We start from the raw sequence: 14,284 nt of genomic DNA on the forward strand, positions 1-14,284 counted from the left end.
ATCTTCTGTAATTTAAAATTCGTCACCTTGATCGTTACTTTCGGTATAGAGCGAGTGCGCATCATTTTCTTGAAGAGTCATGTTTCCATCTTTAAAGGAAGCGTCTTCAGGGGCTTGTCTTGTAGGGGGAATATCATACTTCCTTTTCCTCGTATTGACAATATTAATGTCCGATGGTAGATGTTCCCTATCCATACTGAAAAAGCAACACGCGTTGATGTAGATGTCTGTGAGTTGTTCTAAGGACAAGTCAATGCTCGGGTCTTGATGGAAATCAACGTTAACTTGTCTTGGTCCATCAATGTCTACTGCTGCGGATAGATATGCTAAAGCGTCTGCATGTCGAACATCATTCCGAGGCCTTTGTATAATCTGGATGGTTTCAAACTGGTGAGCAAGTCTGTGAATTAGGTGTAGGTATGCTACCATTTTATCGTCTCGGGCTTCAAAAGAGCCTGAGAATTGCCCTGCCACCAACCGTGAGTCAGTGAAAATTTGTAATTTTCGAACTCCTAAGTCCAAAGCTGTGCGCATTGCGTACATGACAGCTTCATATTCTGCTACATTATTGGAGGCCTTGAACCCAAAACGGCGAAATCAATGGTTGACTTATCGGCTTGAAAAAAACATCCTAATCGAGGCGGTTGTTGTGTGAGCCATCCGTGTAAACAATCCATGAATCGGATGAAGGGTCAGTATGCTTTGGCAGGGCTTCCTCGCCCCCAACTATAGCCGTTTCACTATAGATACTGCTGTCTTGGTTGACTTCGGGGACAAAATCGTCGATAGGAAATCTGCCATTAGGGATGCAAGTGCATGACCCTTTTCTGAAATCGCGAGGTTCAAAATTGATGCTATAAGCACTTAAGTAGATGTCCCATTCAGCGAGTCTACTTGATTCACGGGCGCCGGAAAAACTTTGCGTAGAGGATATTCCGTGTACACTTTGATCAGTCTTCCTTGGAAATATGGCTTGAGGCGTCTGGCAGCATGAACCAAGGCTAGAGCAATTTTTTCAATTCTCGAATATCTGCTTTCCGCCCCCGTTAGTGTTTTACTAATGAAGAAGATTGGACGACCGTCTTCTCCATCGATGAAACGAGGCACTTTTTGCCAGATATCTGTAGCGGCCAAGTAAGCTCCAACAGGTTGCCCTGTATCTGGGCTGGCCAAGATTGGTGGTGCGACAAGGTAGTTCTTAATTGATTGAAAGGCATTTTCACAATCATCATTCCACTTTGCTGAGTCTTTTAACGTCTGAAAAAAGGATGACACCGGTCCGAAAGTATTTAGAGATGAAAGCGATTTAGTCTTTGCTAAACGCATACATTTTTGAATCTCCTTTTTTGTTTTGGAGGGGCATGGATTGAATGGATCGGATCTGTTACGGGTTAGCCGATGCCTCGGCGAGTCATCAAATACCCTAGAAATTTTCCCGATATCGGTCCGAAAGCACATTTCAAAGGATTTAGCCGCATGTTGAATTAAAATCCTGTCAAAAAAACCCGATTGTAAATTCGAGATGTGATCGCCATCAACGTGCTTGGATTTTACAACCATGTCATCAATGTAAGCTTCCATTGTCTTGCCCAACATATCTCGAATATGGTGTTGATCATCCTTTGATGCGTAGCCCTGCGTTTTTAAACCGAAAGGCATAACTTGGTAACAAAAATCCCTTTGGTCGATTGATGAATCACGGTTGCTTCTTGGTCTTTAACGACTAAGCGGGATCTGGTGGTATCGAATCGCATCCATAAATGATAAAGCGTGGGTAGCGGGGCGTGGCATCTACCAATTCGATATTAGTGGAAGAGGGTAGGGATGAATCGGGCAAGCTTTGTTAAGGTTAAATGAAATCAATGCACACTCTCATTTTACCATCTTTCTTGGAACACTTTGCAACCACGTTAGACAACCACACCGGATATGGCCGGTCATTATGAACTGAGTTGAGAGTAACCGATCAATTTCCTCTCGACTTTGAGTTTTCTATCACGGGGCCATGCGCTGGAAGCTTACGGCGGCTTGATGGTAGGATCCATGTCAAGTGTGTGGCATGCAACTTCCGGTCGATCCACGGCATCGCTTTCGACCGACCAAGCAAAGATCTTTTTGTTTTTCTCGAGGAGTGCTACCATTTCTTTTTGTTCATTTTTCGTCGGTTAAAGAAATGAAAGTTGTTTGTCGCCTAAATTCCCAATTTGAACTTCTAAGAAGGCGGTCGATAGTTGGCGGTCCTTCATTTTGTGAACTAGCGGTTATAAATCTTGTCGCGTGGCTAACTCGATTTAGACCCATGCTTAATTCTTGAAATTGTATTTCCCGCATATCCGACTGACGATATTCATCCAAGACTTTCTCGTGGCAATACGTGTGGGAAGCCATCTGGTCACCGCGCACCTTACAAATTTTGTCGAGAGATGGGAATTTTACTGCCTGGTGAAAGGTAGAGACTACTGCGCCCATGCTGTGGAGCCAGTCTCTTCCTAGGATTGCATTGTACGGGGACTTGCAATTCATCAGGAGGAATTCAATGTCAATAGACTTGTCCATGGCGTGGTAGTAGAGACTCTTCCTCTTTGGAGTTGTTCGCGGTTCCGTCAAACCCAATGATTGGAGTACTTTCTCAGAGTAATTAAATTTTTCGGCGACGGTGCATGTTCTTGTAGCAACTGCAAAAATGCCGGCGACAGAGCTTCCGATATCTATCATGATCGCGGTTGAACTTCGCCATAATCCAACGAAAGGAAATGGCGACAAACATCATAATGAGGATGATGGGCCTTGATTAGATCTCTATCACTAAAACATAGGGGACCAAGCTCGTGGTTTTACGAGCGAATTCCTTCAACAAAATCAATGTTATTGGCGTGATAAAATTCCGTAAGAAACCAAACTTTGCTCGTTGTTCACACTTTTGCCTTGTTAAATGAAACATCATTGATTTTGGCATGACCGGCTAGTATGACATTGTGGCCCGATCATTGCTACATTTTGTTTCACCGTTTTTGAAAGCACAAACTCATCTAATTGTCCCTTGTCGACTAGCCTCTGTATTTTTCCCTTGAGGGATCTGCACTCTCCTGTTTCATGGCCGAAATCATTGTGGAAGTGACACCAAAGATTTTTGTCACGTGTAGACTTAGTGTTTTCGGGCAAAGGGTAGTGGTGGAAAAAGTAAGTTCGCCCCCTTGATCTTTTCATATATCACATTGTACTTGGCATTTAATGGAGTGAGCTTCATTTCCTCCGCGGCTGTGTTAACCTTGTTGTATTCTAACTTCTGTTGTGGTCCTTCCGATATGTTTTGCTTCTGTTTGCCTTTACCTTCGTTTGAGTCTTTACTCCGGAAGTCTTTGTCTCTTGAGGCTTTTGATCTAACATCTTCCTCCACGTTAATGAACTGCGTGTTCGTGCAAACAAATCGGATTTTGATTGTGGGGGTCCGTACAAAGGGAGTTGTAAATTCGTTTTATCGAAATGGACTCCTTCCTTGAATGCATGAATGATCATTACGTCGGGGACATCGGTGACCTCTGCTTGCACTTGGCGGAAACGAATTCTGAACTTTGCTAATGCTTCATCCTTTTCTTTGCTTGGTGTTGAGCAAGATGTTGACATCCTTAGGGCGTGTCCAATTATGCTTAAACCGATCGTGAACTGGTTTGCTAATTCACGAAATGACGATAGATTGAGGGGTAAGCTGGAAAGCCAACGTAGAGCTTCTCCTTTTAACGTGAGGCGGAAAAAGTTTGCCGCGATGGGGTCATCTTTGCGCCATAGAATTACCCTGCTTTTAAACTCCATAACATGATCGTTTGGGTCTCCTCCTGCTTCGTTGAACGTAGGAAGGTCTGGTTGTTTGAATCCTTTCTGATGCTCTGCATTTTTGTATTTTTAGAAAATCTCCGGCGATATCTTCATTTCTTGCAAGGTCTTTCCATCGTGCTTCAGTGACACCCACATTAGTCATTGTTTTCTTGATGATGTCTTTGATTTGTTGTTCCGTGAATGGTGCACCTGTGGCTTCTAGACTTACGACTTGAGGAGTAACTTCACTACGTTGCATCTCACGGTGTTGTCGCCCCCACTTGTTGCTTGCTTCTATATTTGGTTTCCTTGGCTGCGAGACCTATGCCGATAAAACGGGCTAGGCTGTCGAACTGGGGACCCATTTCTTTGGTGTGGCCATATTCTGGGCTGACCGTCATTAACCTGTCTGTATCGGTTTGCTGCATTCAAGCCATGTCTAAGGTCATGTTGCAATTCGTCTCTGAGGTCTTGATCTTGGCGTTGACATTTAGCCTTATGGTGGATGTTGTCCACCTTTACGATCTGCTATGATCAACATTCAATGATCTTGTCATGTTATGACCACTTATCGCCTAGTGTTGTTGGTATTTTGAGATCCGGATCGTCTTCTTGAATGAGATGAATGTCCGTTTTGACCTTGGGTGACGATGCTTTCGGGGGACCGTTTCCAATGGGCCGGGATGTCACCGTAATTAAATTGTAGTCGGTTGGATACACTCCGATTTTCACCGGATCACGGGAGCTCTTGCGGTGTGGAAGATCACGAGATCGGCGTCATCCCTTTGTACTTGCTTCCCTTTGTCCAAAATTATTCGCAAAGTAGTTGCTATGCTCCTTCTCTTCTTACGAACCTCGGCGCGATGCTTCTAACCATGTCTTCATCTCCTATCTCCATGTTATCCGGATCTACTTCGTTTGCATTTGTAACATCTAGATCTTGAAGGTGAGTTCTTGGAGCCCGAGATGTCGGACGCCTAGATCACGGGTTGTCGCGGGCACTTGGGAGTTGAAAAGGCGATCTTGCGGATCTGTTGCGGCCGTTGTTCTATCACCTCGATTGATTAGTATTTCGGGATTTTAGATCTTGTTGTTGTTGTGTTCTTGCATTCTTGTTACTTCTGAGACCTTGTAGTTTTGCCATTAATGGTGCTTGGAAGAAGGAACGTGGAAGAGGCCCGTCGAATAAGGACCACGGACCGGCGCCAATTATGTTTGGGTGAGAACTCACGCAAAACACACTAATGATCTTGTTGGAGAGGGTTGATATGGAGTGAGAGATCAGATCACCAATGGTCGCCACGTATCCAAATTGTTCTCCGGAATCAAGTCTCAAAAATGCACGTAGTTCTTTGTTTGAAATGATTGTTGGATATTTATAGGAATCTTATTGCTAAAAATACCCTTTCCTTATTTGACGAGATATTTCCCTCTTTGTATGAAATCTTTCCTAAAGCTTCATATGGAAAAAAAATCCTTGACATATCTCCCACCTCGCTATATATAACTTGGGTGTCATATTAGTGGGCAAGTGTCATTGCTTCAATAGAGGGCATGCCCGAATGCCACATTAGTAGACAAAGCGGGTCGCCACAATGGCGGGCTAGCAAGCCCGCCTCATTAGTGGCCGGCTCTTATAGTGGTACCCAATGATTGTCGTTCGTAGGGGTACAAGTACAGTGGTACATACAAAGCCAATTCACACGTACAACTATATTATCATCTCATAGTCCTATTTTCAAGCGTTTTTATTTTTTTTGCTAAAAGGTAATTGTATATAGTCCTATTTTCAAGTGTTTTTCTTTTTTTTTTGCTAAAAGGTAATTGTATTGATAGCAAAAAGAAAATTACATATACATCATGTGAGAGCCTCGAGTGGGTTTCTCCAAAAGGTAGAGTGTGACTGTGTGAATTCTCTACCATAACAAGATTTTTGTGGCACTGGGTTTTTCTCATTAGTGACGCCAAATTGGCGCCAAAAGCCCAAAGTCAAAGGCCCAAAGTCTAATACAAAAATCCAAATTTGAAAATCTAAACTAAAACCCATAAGCCCACCCACGATTGGGCCCAAGCCCAAATCGAGATTTACTGTTCATCTTCTTCTTCCTCCAGCCACTCTCCTCCACCTCCAGCCACCACCGCCCATCTAACAAGACTCATGGTTTGACCCAAACCACACTATGAGTGGTTCGGCCCAACCTCAAACCCAACCAAGGGTCGTCTCCCTCACCAGCGCCATCAACTCTCTCCACCGATCAGCCACCACCGGATCAGCCACTCGCCAGCCCTCCCCACCTAATCGAAAATGCTCCCCTTCAAAACCCCTATAACATTAACCAAAGCAAGAACCTCAATTCTTAAATTCGAAATCCTTCAACCAAAACTAGATCTAGGAATTTCGACCTCCATTAAAGCTTGTTCAAAGCTTCAACCACACCCTCTCCAGCACCCAAACAACCACCAACAAATCAACAATCAAAGCTACAGCCTAACCTTACAACAAAACCAACAAAACAAATCATTCCAACAATCAAAAATCATGACGAATTTGGTTTGTTTGGGCGCCATTACTGCTCCTCCGGAGCTTCAACAGCCCCATCTCGCGACACCAACAAATCGCCGTCAATCAAAACAACAACAATCACAACAACAGTATTCAAGTTCAACTAATCTACAGGACGACTCTGGGCTCGCGCCTCCATTAACAAAGCTCCAGAGTTCGAACTGTTCCAACAGTTTCAATTCTCCAATTTCAGAGTTTCACAGAGTTTTTAACAACACGACGTGACGCCGAATAATAACTGGAGAAAACGCATAAATAAAACGGAAACATTGGACAGAAATAAATATCTCTGTATACACGTAAAACAACTGTAGGTTTAATAAAAACAAAATAGCTACTCACCTTAAGCGCGCTCCGACTATCAACCAGCTACCAGAAAAACCTTCATTTTCTTCTTTCAATAAAATCCCCCCTTTTTTTTTCTCTCCTCTCTATAAAACTCTCGCTTTGTTTTTTTGACCAACCCTATTCTGTTTCCTTTCTGTTTAAAAAAACAAAACCCCCGAAATAGGGAAGAAGGTTTATCCCATAAACCCACGTCTCTTATTTCCACTAACACTTATCCTATTTTATTTATCTATTATCTATTATTATTATTATTATTAGGAAAAAGAATAAAACACGGGGTGTTATAAGAAGGGAGAAGAAGAGAGGAGTTTAAGCGCATATATTTTTTCTCTCTGCGCAAAGAGTTATTGGGTGTAAAAACAAAACATCTTCTGGGCTGCTCCCAGTTCACACTATGGTGGAGGAGGTGCGGTGAAGATCTAGGAGTGTGAGCAGTAAGAGTTGAAAGGCTCCAATACTGTTTGGAGGGCAGAGTTGTCTGCTAATCAACTGAAAAACTAAGTATAATTTGTCTTTTTCTTTGGCGTTTTCTCAAGAATAAAGAATGTGACTCCAGCAGCTATGATGAAGCGCTTAAAGATAGGAAGTCATTGGTACACATATCGGTGGTTTGGGAATAACTACAAACTATTTGGCTGAATCGAAGGCTATAATCGAAGGAGTAAGAAAAGGCAATTGAACTGGCTATAAGTTCAAGATGGTTACTATTATGCTATCAAGGTCGTAATCTTATTCCCTGCCAATCTTACTAGTGGATTGACCACATGAACTCGGTCGATAATGCCCCAGAATCCCTATGCATCAGCTGTCAGTCACATACATACATCCACGTAGTCTTATTGTGGGCAGAAAGCATGGAAACATACATCCACATAGAAATTCAATTATAAGACACTCATAACTTACAAAATAACAACCAGAAGGAAGAATTGTACTTCCATTATTTCAAAGTAAAACATGTGAATTCATAACTGAGACAAAAGCTAGATTATTGAATAACACAAGACAATCTACTTTGGCACTGCAAAAGAAAACTCTCTAGGTTGACTTAACGTCTCTGCTGCTCAACAACATGGTCCCGGCCCTGCAAATTATATACAAAGTAAGGTACAATTTTGATGTGTTTGTACAAGTGAATGCTTACACGCTACCAGGTTGTAATATATAATGATTAGGAAATAAACAATAATGAAAGGAGTTGTGGGCAAGATTGGGCATCAACATCTCCGACTCATCATTGCCAAGTATATATAACCTGAGCTTCTAATGAAAGCATGTGGATTTCTATAGTTGAACAAAAACTATCCACTTTGCGCCCTTTTTTGAGGCGGTATATCATAGTTTTTCTTGATTGGTAAAGTGTATGATAGTGATGCAGGGCATGCTGGAACAACTTAAAATTTTCAATCGAATGAGTTGAACGGTCACAAATAACGTTACCTAGAACTCGATGAGCTTTCTTCGAATCAATTGAAATTCACAAAAAAATTACTTGAAAATTGAAAGGCATCCAAGACTTGTTGATTCCACTAATAGCATACCAAGATATGAGAGATAAACAAGATAAAACACTTCTCTAAACAAATTTTCATTAATCAATAAGCTAATTTTTGTGTTACTCTGAGCCATATATATAGGCTTCAAAACACTCCAAAACATAAATAGAAACATCCATAAAACCCCTAAATTGATACTACTATCTTAAAGAACTTAAAACTACTTAAAACACTTCAAAAACAACTTTGGAAACATCTAAAAACACCCTCGAATCCTAAATAATGAAAATACATAAAATAAGTAATTTCTAAAGTAAAAAAAAAAAAAATCCATATGTACTAATATTTTAAATTCCATAAATTTCATTGATCTTGACTTGCATCAGATAGTTATTGAAAGACATTTTACATTCGTTTCAATCTAACAAAGTTATTGTCTTTGGTAAAAAGACATTTTTCCCGATAATTATGCGCAATCAATCTCAAAATAAAAATTGACAATTTAAATAAATTATTTACGAGGTAAGATGATGAAAAAGGGCATTACAATATGATCCTCGTAAAGGATAGCCGCCACCGCGAAAAGGATAGCCGCCACCGCCACTACGGACACTGCCACCGCCACTGCCATTGCGAACAAGGGAACTGCCAACCGCACCACCATCGCCACTACGGACACTGCCACCGCCACCACCACCGCAGACACTGCCACCGCCACCGCCATGGCAGCATGGCATACAGATAAGTATAAAAAGTAAGAAGACACAAAACAACCAAAAATTTCGGTTGAAGAAACCCTGTCGAAAATTTGTCACATGTGAAGAAATCTTCATGGCCAAATATCAAAAAATTTAATGGCAAAATCTAAACACTCCTCAGTTATCACCACTTAAAGTTCCAAGGGACTTAAGTCAGAGGATATGGGACTTTGAAACATACCCTCTTGACACACAAGAGTGCAAAACGTGTACGCACTTCGTGAGACTTATCCGATCCTATTAAGTGCGGAAATGTGACACACTTGACTATAGAGAGCAATTGAAGCCTCAAGTACCTGTAAAACTATTGAGAACCCGACTTGTCCAATCGCTTAAATGACAAATCAGTTTAGAAATGTTGACACGCTTGACTCTAGAGAGCGGTACAGGTTCTAAAATATTAAATATTCCAAGTGGAAAGTGGAAACTAGCCAAAAAAAATTTAAGTCAATAATTTGCATCGGTCTAGGTGCGCATATAGTAGCCAATATTTCATAATTTTCAATTGTAAAATAAACCCCTCGACAACATTTTGTTTGGATCACATTCGTGTTTAATAATGTGAAATAATCATGGTTTCCAACTTTCTATGCTTTTGCATGTTTTGGTACTTAATTCATTAAATTTCAACAAAACCGATATTTTAGAATGCAAAAGAGGTCGAAATATTGTTTGTACTTAAAGACTATTTGTTATAGTCCAAGAGAAGCCCACCGAAGTTCAAAAGGTCCAAGTCAAACACTATGGTATTTTAATTGCAGTTGACCATGGAGACAACGGTCAAGATATGTTGACTTGGACGGGCGTGAAAATGTGTGTGTGTGTGTGGTGGGGTGGGGGGGGGGAGGGGAGTTTTATGTAGACTTTTAACCAGCCTCGGAGTTTTATGTAGACAAAGCAAACCCATATAGAATGAAGACTTCTGTTACTATTTGTTGATTTGACTTGGATAACAGGTTGATGTCTTGAAATAGATATATTGATACATAAGTCTCAAGTGTGTCTAGAAACATGTTAATATGTGGCTCGAAGGCCGTAAAGAGTCCCATCAAGTGTGCCTAGAAATCAACCGGGCTCCAATATGTACAAGCAAGGTTTTCGTACTATCTCTTTCAAGACCGCATTGAGGAGATAGTCAATCCAATATTCAGCCGCAAAGATGTTTAAATTCTCTAATATTTTCTTTTCAAAGCCATAGTACTCATTCTACGCTTGGCATAGGCGGGGACCATGGCCATGCCTTCACCACTCGACATTCTTTCATCCGGCTTTCTTCACCAATCATATTGGTTGTTTTGTGCATGCATGATCTTGATAAAATCAATGATGGATGGCACAAAGACAAGTCGTCATACCTTCATCCGAAAACGAAGTCCGATCGCTTTGCATTACTAGCCTTCAAGTCTCAAGTAGTTGATCCGTTGGGAGCTTTAAATTCTGGAATGACTTCGGTTCACCACTGTGATTGGAAAGGAATAACGTGCAGCCTTCAAGCCCGGATAATCTGGTTGATGCTTTGGACTGAATCTCAAAAACTTGAAGGTACTCTATCTCTTTACATAGGAAACCCCACCTTCCTTACAACACTCAATCTTAGTCATAACAACTTCCGTGGTGAAATCCCGCAAGAGATTGGTCGCTTGTCACGCCTACAATACCTCTTCCTCAATAACAATTCCTTCGATGGTGGAATCCCAAGAAATATCGGTCCAATGTTCGACTTAAAAGTCCCTCAATCTCATTGACAATAAGTTATCCGGGAACATTTCTCACGAGCTTGATCTCTATCAAAACCGAAAGGATTGGTCTTGCCTTGAATGACTTAAGTGGAAACATCCCATCATCCCTTGGCAACATATCAACTTTTATGTTTCTTTCACTTGCGGCAAACAATTTGTTGGGAAACATTCCGCATCGACCTATGCCGCAGTAGGAACTTAAGCTTCTTTCAACTTGCCAAAGAATGGTCTCAAGGTAAGGTTCCTTCATGCCTTTACAATCTCTCAAACTTGGCTCTTTTCTCGGTTGTTGAGAACCAACTAGAGGGAAGCCTTCCTCCCAATATTGGCCTTTACTCTTCCTAGCATCCAAGAGATGTACTTGGGAATAAACAAGTTCACGTGCCTTGTACCAGCTTCATTATCCAATGTTAGAATAGTTGTATGAACACAAAGAACTAAAGTAGAAACGTATGAAACAAAGAGCAATAAAGAAAACAAGGACAAAGAATGAATCGAAATAACCAAAGGCGCGGATTAGCTGTCCTTAAGGAAAGATTTCGCCCTTCCAATGGTGCGAGAAAGGCAACAAAGGGCGCTTCCTCACAGATTCAATGGTTAACAGCACGACTTTGCACTAGAACAAACTACCCTCTAGAACAAAGAATATAACTCTCTCCTCGGGCGGTCGAAGAAGAAGAGAAGAAGAAAAGGACCGGTTTGAGTTTTACGTTTCTCGAGTTGAGTTCGATCAAGTCTGTTCTCTCTATGGACTCACAGTCCTATTTATAGAGGTTAGGAGAAAGAGAGACCAACTCCTAATAGAACACTGAAACTTGCTGCTTAAGAAAAAGGCAAAACAAGTTTAGATTATTGGTCAAACCACTACCCACAACAGTAAGCCCAAGCCCAAGCCCGAACCCTACCCGATGTGGTGGATAACCAATGTAGGACTATCTACTATGCACTAAAGTGGCGAGAACACCATTTGTTCATCTCCTCCACTTTGCACACACACACTAGTATTTAGAAATACGCAAGATATTCCAACAATCCCCCACTATTTCAAAATACTAATAGTCCCCCACTATTTTGGAATAGGATATTACAAAAGAAATGGGTTAACGAAATGCCGAGAGAGAATCGAAAAAACAATGCATAAGATCTTCGGTGCTTTTTTACGGGCTTGAACCACCATATAGGGTAACATATCTTATAATACGTGAAAAAGTGGTGGATTAAAAATCTTTGAACCAACATTCCCTTGTAGTAAAATAGAGGACATGCACCCACATTGCTCTTTCATTATATGCCTTAGCGGTGTTATGCTTTTTGGCCCTTAAGCTTCTGTGTTATGTGAATGCTCTAGAGTACTTGCCTCGAATACTCATAAGAACCGACCAGTTCTACATTCACGTAGGTGGATATCCATCAAGTGTACATAGCAGTTTAAAATACACTATCTCATAAAAATAATGGACTATGGATTCCATTAAGAGTAAAATAACTCATCCTTTTTCTCATTGCTATTCAAGTTATACCAAGTATACAATAATGTTATCTAGTCATAGGGTGGGGGCGTCTCAAAAGAAAGACAATAGCATACCGGCGGCCGAGGTGACTTGTTTTTCCCTTTGAACCTAATTCATGGGATCTCTAATCACATAGGTGGGGTTGCCGTCAGTGTCGCCCTCTATCTAAGGCAAAAGTCTCATCCCCCTCGACGTATAACCACTTGCCTCCAAAGAAGTGGTGCGGTTAGACATGTGGCCAAACTAAGTCCAACCTAACATAATCTCTAGCAGTACAGCTTGATTAAGTTATATCTCAACTTACATGTATTCTTTTCCCATTGCACATAAGATAACATGTCTTAGCTATTGCAATGAGACAGGTTGCAAAGCATATACACATCGAGGTCAAGTTTAGAGCCAATGGGAAGATTTGCCAAGAGGTTGCTAACCCACTCGGCATCATCACATGCCTTTTTCTAAAAAGCGATTAGCTTGGATGATATCCAAGACACTCAATTTCCACCAAAGGTAAACACATAAACATTCTTTGGATCCAGGTTTATAACATATTACCCTTCTAACAATGATGGAAATCTACTAAATATCACCATAATCAATGGCTCTGCTATAAGTACTTGGATAATCGACAATATACATCAAAGTTCCTTATAAGGACACAATGGGTTATCACCAAGGTATGCCATTAATGTAGGCAATGTCATGTCTCACATACATTATCCATCAAGTACAATTGGCTACCAATGATATTGACTTATTTAGTATGAGAAAACACAATGAGATTATTTTTCATAAGATGGATATTTGCCACAAAAGGTGTTAACACATGCTTACTATCATAATATCCATACTTTTCAATGAAAAATATTTCTACTAAGTGCTATAACAATATAATGAGACCAACATGAGTTTTAATTCCTATATTCACCAGTCATTCAATTCTGTAGTGCCCGAAATTCTCCTATACCATCCGGCCGGTCTGGTTTAAGGTACGTTGTGGCCTTTAACCATATTCAAACGTCAACATCTTGACAACTGAATATAGCAGTTACAGAAATGAGTTTAACAACATAATAAACTATTATTTTCAATGACGGTTTATGATGTGTTTCAAATAGGAATTTCTCTGTCTCATACACATTCTCAATGCTAGCACTCATGATATTAAATCATCTAAACAAAGAGAGATTAACACATATGTCTTGCTTTGCTCTAAAGAAAGTACACATTTTTTTTATTATCAACAACGGTACTTTGACATCCATATGACACTAATATGTTGTTGAATTGCTCATGCCATTTATAGGCGCTTGAATCAACTCATACAAAGATTTAACTAAATTGTATACCTTCAGCTCATCACCTGGTACTACTTGGTATTGTAGTTCCGCACAACTACTCAACTAGAGTCTTTAGAATTCTGTAGAAGAAATTCTAGTTATATGAGCAAGGTTTCAAAATAGTATAAATCTTGTCTCTGATTGAAACCCCTTGGCTATTATTATTAGCATTGTATTTTGCAATACAACTATCACGTTTTAGTTTTCTCTTGAAGATCCAATTCAACTTATAGATCCCCCAATAAATCAAGAGTCCAATTTAGAGGAGTTGTATCCTTTAAAAAAAGACACTTCTCATAGACAGACAACTTCCTTATAGGTTAATGAATCTTCCTCAAGAAACATATAAACATCATCACCGTGAATGGTGGAAATACTCATTGATAGTCTTCCAAATTTCTTGTGCAGAAATAATGGGATTATCTTATGTAGTTCATTATGAACATTCAACCACTCTATGCCAATTTCTCAGAAAGTACAACCTCAAATAAAAATAGCATATAAGACATTCAATAATAGTGTGGTATCTACAAAATTGTTATCACTCATGACAACTGAAAACAAACATCACTATTATGAGTTTCACCAATGAATATCTACTAGATAATTCTAGGTCTCAAAAAGACTTCTTTTATATTCATTCACAATAGCCTTGGCAAGACACCCCCCACATTTTGAAACATTTTTGGATAGTCCCAAGACCTTTCCATACTTTG

At 40.3% G+C, this 14,284-nt stretch overlaps 1 long non-coding RNA gene across 1 annotated transcript; it reads right to left on the reverse strand.

Annotated features, from left to right (window-relative positions):
* Positions 1-7,587: 7,587 nt before the first annotated feature.
* On the reverse strand, positions 7,588-9,209 carry LOC147490464 (uncharacterized). The gene is made up of 2 exons (XR_015200134.1): positions 8,768-9,209; positions 7,588-7,808 (listed from the first exon to the last, which is right to left on the reverse strand). It is a non-coding gene; the product is annotated as an uncharacterized LOC147490464 (long non-coding RNA).
* Positions 9,210-14,284: the final 5,075 nt, after the last annotated feature.

The sequence above is a fragment of the Coptis chinensis genome, chromosome 6 (assembly GCF_015680905.1).
Source record: "Coptis chinensis isolate HL-2020 chromosome 6, ASM1568090v1, whole genome shotgun sequence".
Taxonomy (NCBI): domain Eukaryota; kingdom Viridiplantae; phylum Streptophyta; class Magnoliopsida; order Ranunculales; family Ranunculaceae; genus Coptis; species Coptis chinensis.